We start from the raw sequence: 6,000 nt of genomic DNA, 5'->3' as shown, positions 1-6,000 counted from the left end.
TGTGGGTGAGGAGGCGGAACGTGATTCTTTTGCTGACGGGGAGCCAGTGCAGGTCTTTCAGGTGTCCGGAGATGCGGCTGTGACGGGGGATGTCCAGGATGAGTCGTGCGGAGGCGTTCTGGATGAGTTGGAGTCTCTTCTGCAGTTTGGCTGTGGTTCCGGTGTAGAGGGTGTTTCCGTAATCCAGTCGGCTGGTGACGAGTGCCTGGGTGACCGTCTTCCTGGTTTCGATGGGGATCCATCGGAAGATCTTACGGAGCATGCGTAGGATGTTGAAACATGATGACGAGACGGCGTTGACTTGTCTGGTCATCGATAGGGAGGAGTCCAGGATGAAGCCCAGGTTGCGTGCGTGGTCCGTTGGTTTGGGTGCGCTGCCTAGGGCCGGGGGCCACCAGGAGTCGTCCCAGGCAGATGGTGATGATCCCAGGATGAGGACTTCCGTCTTGTCTGAGTTCAGTTTCAAGCGGCTGTTCTTCATCCATTCGGCTACTTCTTTCATCCCTTCGTGTAGGTTGGTTCTGGCGGTGGAGGGGTCGTTGGTGAGGGAGAGGATCAGCTGGGTGTCGTCGGCGTAGGAGATGATGTTGAGGCTGTGTTGGCGTGCAATGGCTGCGAGGGGGCTCATGTACACGTTGAAGAGGGTGGGGCTGAGTGATGATCCTTGTGGTACGCCGCAGATGACTTCGGTGGCCTCGGATCTGAACGGGGGGAGGCGGACTCTCTGGGTTCTTCCGGCGAGGAACGAGATGATCCAATCCAGCGCCTTCTCTTGGATTCCGACGTTGTTGAGGCGTTGTACTAGGGTGTGGTGGCAGACAGTATCGAACGCTGCAGAGAGGTCCAAGAGGATGAGGGCCGCTGTTTCCCCGTTGTCGAGCAGGGTTCGGATGTTGTCAGTGGCTGCGATGAGGGCGGTCTCGGTGCTGTGGTTGGCTCGGAAGCCGGACTGTGAGTGGTCGAGGGATCCGTTCGTCTCGAGGAAGGCGGCAAGCTGTCTGTTGACGGTCTTCTCGATGACTTTGGCAGGAAACGGGAGGAGCGAGATGGGGCGGTAGTTCTTGAGGTCGGTGGGGTCTGCTGATGGTTTCTTCAGGAGGGCGCTGAGTTCGGAGTGCTTCCAGCTCTCCGGGAAGGTGGCGGTGTTGAAGGAGCAGTTGATGATGTCCCGGAGTTGGGGTGCGATGACGGGGTCGACCTTGTTGAAGACGTGGTGGGGGCATGGGTCGGTTGGCGATCCGGAGTGGATGGTGTTCATCGTGTGGATGGTGTCCTCGGTGTTGACTGGGGTCCAGGCGCGGAGGGTGGTGGTGGGGGGCGTTGGTTCTGCGGTTGGGTGCGTGGCTTGTTCGTCGAAGCTGTTGTGTATGTCTGCGATCTTGTTGTGGAAGAACGTTGCGAGTGAGTCGCAGAGGTCTTGCGAGGGGGTGATGTCGTTGTTTCCGGCGCTGGGGTTGGAGAGCTCTTTGACGATGCTGAAGAGCTCCTTGCTGTTGTGTGCGTTGTTGTCTATTCGTTCCTTGAATGCTGACTTCTTGGTGGTGTGGATCAGCTGGTGGTGTTTGCGGGTGGCGAGATTGAGGGCTGTCATGTTGTCTGTGGTCGGGTTCTTTCGCCAGGCTTTCTCAAGGGTGCGGCAGTTCTTCTTGGAGTTCTTGAGGTCGTCGTTGAACCATGGGGCTTTCTTGCTTCCGGGCCTGTTGGGATGGGTTTTCAGGGGTGCGAGGTCGTCGGCGCAGTTGATGATCCACTGTGCGAGGTTGAGGGCTGCCTGGTTGGGGTCTGTTGATCCGGCGGGAGGGTTCTGGCTAAGTGATGTGATGAGCTGGTCGGTGGTGATCTTGTTCCAGCTCCTGCGGGGAACTTGTTGCGGGAGGTGGTGAGTCGTGATCTTTCTGAAGCTCAAGTGGACGCAGCTGTGGTCGGTCCAGTGGAGTCCGGTGGAGTGGCTGAATGAGATGTGCTTGCTGGAGGAAAAGATTGGGTCCAGCGTGTGTCCGGCGTAGTGGGTGGGGGTGTTCACCAGTTGCTTGAGTCCGAGGTTGGCGAGGTTGTCCAGCAGGGTGGTGGTGTTGTTGTCGTTGTTGTTCTCCAGGTGGAAGTTGGGGTCTCCTAGGAGGATGTAGTCAGCGGAGGGGAGGGCGTGTGGGCTGATGAAGTCTGCAATGTCTTCGCTGAATTGTGTGCGGGGTCCTGGGGGTCTGTAGATGAGGGTGCCTCTGAGAGTGGTCTTGGGGTCGGTGTGTATTTGGAAGTGAAGATGTTTGGCGGCCGTGAGGGTGTCGTCGGAGTTGGTTGTGATGCGGATGGTGTTCTTGTGGGCGATGGCGATGCCTCCTCCAGTCTGGTTGACGCGGTCCCTCCGGGTGATCTTGTATCCATCCGGGATGGCTATGGCTATGTCGGGTGCTGAGGAGGCGTTCATCAAGGTCTCTGTTAGGAAGGCGACGTCCGGAGAGGTGGTGTCGAGCAGGTTCCATAGTTCCACGGCGTGTCTGTGGACGGATCGGGTGTTGAGCAGGATGCACTTCAGGTGGTTGCTGTTGGTGCTCGGCTTGGCGGGTGCAGGTGAGTTGCAGGTCCGGTTGCAGGAGAATTTGCTGGATTGGCAGGTGAAGGGTCCGTGGGTGCGTTCTGGGGCGGCTTGGTGGCAGCCAGGGGGTCGGCTGGCGTTGAGTGCGCTGAGGGTGGCGGCGTCGTATGTCCGGCGGGTGGAATGGCATCTGCGGGGGCCAGGGGGTGTGGCGCTGGGCGCGGTCCAGGCATGGACGGGCGCAGACGGGCTTGCCTTTGGCACGCCCGCTGCGCGCACGCGCGGACTCTGACATATATGGAGAGTGGTGGGGCGGAGCGATGGAGGAGCAGCTGGGAGGCGGGAGTGGGGAGGGGAGAGGTGGTGATGCAGGAGGGAACGCGGGTGGGGGGAGCAGCGGCAGGGAGCGGGGAGCGGGGTGGAGGGGCACAGGGGTCGAGAACACAACAACCAAAAATACAGTGGCACAATAGGGGCAGAAACAAAGACGGTCACAAACAAAATAATATGCTCAACAAGTAAACGGCAACAAAACGAGATACTGTACGGTCAGGCGAGCTCAGGGGCACAGGAGCTCAGGGGCACAACAGAGGCACAGCGGGCGGCAGCAGCAAGCGGAGATCGGGCACACCAGGGATGGGCCACGAGGCGGGTGGAGCGACCGGCTCTGACCAGGTCAGGTCAGGTCACAGCTCCCCGCCTCGCGGACGCAGCCCTAAGATACCAGTGGGAGGGAGGAGCAGCTGGGAGGCGGGAGCGGGGTGGCGAGTGGGCAGGGGGGGAGCAGTGGCAGGGAGCTGGGAGCGGGTGGAGAGGCACAGGGGTCGAGAACACAACAACCAAAAATACAGTGGCACAACAGGGGCAGAAACAAAGACGGTCACGAACAAAATAATATGCTCAACAAGTAAACGGCAACAAAACAAGATACTGTACGGTCAGGCGAGCTCCGGGGCACAGGAGCTCAGGGACACAACAGAGGCACAGCGGGCAGCGGCGGCGGCAGCAAGCGGAGATCGGGCACACCAGGGATGGGCCACGAGGCGGGTGGAGCGACCGGCTCTGATCAGGTCAGGTCAGGTCACAGCTCCCCGCCTCGCGGACGCAGCCCTAAGATACCAGTGGGAGGGAGGAGCAGCTGGGAGGCGGAAGCGGGGTGGCGAGTGGGGAGGGGAGAAGCGGTGATGCAGGAGGGAACGGGGGTGAGGGGGAGCAACGGCAGGGAGCGGGTGGAGGGGCACAGGGGTCGAGAACACAACAACCAAAAATACAGTGGCACAACAGGGGCAGAAACAAAGACGGTCACAAACAAAATAATATGCTCAACAAGTAAACGGCAACAAAACGAGATACTGTACGGTCAGGCGAGCTCAGGGGCACAGGAGCTCGGGGGCACATAGGAGGCACAGGGGGCAGCGGGGGCGGCAGCAAGCGGAGATCGGGCACACCAGGGATGGGCCACGAGGCGGGTGGAGCGACCGGCTCTGACCAGGTCAGGTCAGGTCACAGCTCCCCGCCTCGCGGACGCAGCACTAAGATACCAGTGGGAGGGAGGAGCAGCTGGGAGGCAGGAGCGGGGTGGAGAGTGGGGAGGGGAGAAGCGGTGATGCAGGAGCGAACGGGGGTGGGGGGGAGCTGCGTAGGGGAGCGGGGTGGAGGGGCACAGGGGTCGAGAACACAACAACCAAAAATACAGTGGCACAACAGGGGCAGAAACAAAGACGGTCACGGACAAAATAATATGCTCAACAAGTTAACGGCAACAAAACGAGATACTGTACGGTCAGGCGAGCTCAGGGGCACAGGAGCTCACGGGCACAACAGAGGCACAGCGGGCAGCGGCGGCAGCAGCAAGCGGAGATCGGGCACACCAGGGATGGGCCACGAGGCGGGTGGAGCGACCGGCTCTGACCAGGTCAGGTCAGGTCACCGCTCCCCGCCTCGCGGACGCAGCCCTAAGATACCAGTGGGAGGGAGGAGCAGCTGGGAGGCGGGAGCGGGGTGGCGAGTGGGGAGGGGAGAAGCGGTGATGCAGGAGGGAACGGGGGTGGGGGGGAGCAGCGGCAGGGAGCGGGGAGCGGGTGGAGGGGCACAGGGGTCGAGAACACAACAACCAAAAATACAGTGGCACAACAGGGGCAGAAACAAAGACGGTCACGAACAAAATAATATGCTCAACAAGTAACCGGCAACAAAACAAGATACTGTACGGTCAGGCGAGCTCCGGGGCACAGGAGCTCAGGGACACAACAGAGGCACAGCGGGCAGCGGCGGCGGCAGCAAGCGGAGATCGGGCACACCAGGGATGGGCCACGAGGCGGGTGGAGCGACCGGCTCTGACCAGGTCAGGTCAGTTCACAGCTCCCCGCCTCGCGGACGCAGCACTAAGATACCAGTGGGAGGGAGGAGCAGCTGGGAGGCAGGAGCGGGGTGGCGAGTGGGGAGGGGAGAAGCGGTGATGCAGGAGGGAACGGGGGTGGGGGGGAGCTGTGGCGGGGAGCGGGGTGGAGGGGCACAGGGGTCGAGAACACAACAACCAAAAATACAGTGGCACAACAGGGGCAGAAACAAAGACGGTCACAGACAAAATAATATGCTCAACAAGTAAACGGCAACAAAACGAGATACTGTACGGTCAGGCGAGCTCAGGGGCACAGGAGCTCAGGGGCACAACAGAGGCACAGCGGGCAGCGGCGGCAGCAGCAAGCGGAGATCGGGCACAACAGGGATGGGTCACGAGGCGGGTGGAGCGACCGGCTCTGACCAGGTCAGGTCAGGTCAGAAGAGAGAGGTGGAGTTTGTGTTAGTATCTCCATTTTGGCAGTCACAGAAGTGGTTCCCCGATGTGATGAGTCTGTTGATGGACGATCCGGCGTTGTTACCTTGTTTTCCGCAGCTATTGGTGGATGCCCAAAGGACTTTTCGTGAGTTGGTATCAGGAGGTCAGCTGGTTCTGATGGAATGATTGATTTCAGGAGAGTAAGGCAAGAGTCTGGGTTAACACCGGATGCTTCAGAGCTGGGCACCAGGAACATCAAAGGCATACAGGTCAGTATGGAGGAGATGGTCTGGTTGGTGTGCAGCAAAGGCTTTAGATCTCCTATCAGCACCTGTGGTTCATTTAGCAAAATTGTTTAAGAAGGGATTAGCATACATTTCAGTGAACTTGAGCAGATCAGCAATTTCAGCAGGGCATGAGTTCATGGATGGAATTTCAGTTAGACAGCACGCTTTGGTAAAAGAATAGTAAAGGGGGTGAGAATGGAGTTTTCTCTCCTAAGGCAAAGTATTCCTCTTCATGGGATGTGTTGCGGGTACTGAAGGAAGTCGAAGGATGGGGAAGTAATAAGGCGATGTCATTGAATTTGTTGTCATGGAAGATGGCCATATTGTTGTTTTTGGTGTCTTTTAGGAGGGTGTCAGATATAAGAGACCTGGAGGTAACTGCTAGACGGTTTCAGCCAGAG

The sequence above is a fragment of the Lissotriton helveticus genome, chromosome 10, assembly GCF_964261635.1.
Source record: "Lissotriton helveticus chromosome 10, aLisHel1.1, whole genome shotgun sequence".
Taxonomy (NCBI): Eukaryota; Metazoa; Chordata; class Amphibia; order Caudata; family Salamandridae; genus Lissotriton; species Lissotriton helveticus.
This window is presented reverse-complemented; position numbering follows the sequence as displayed.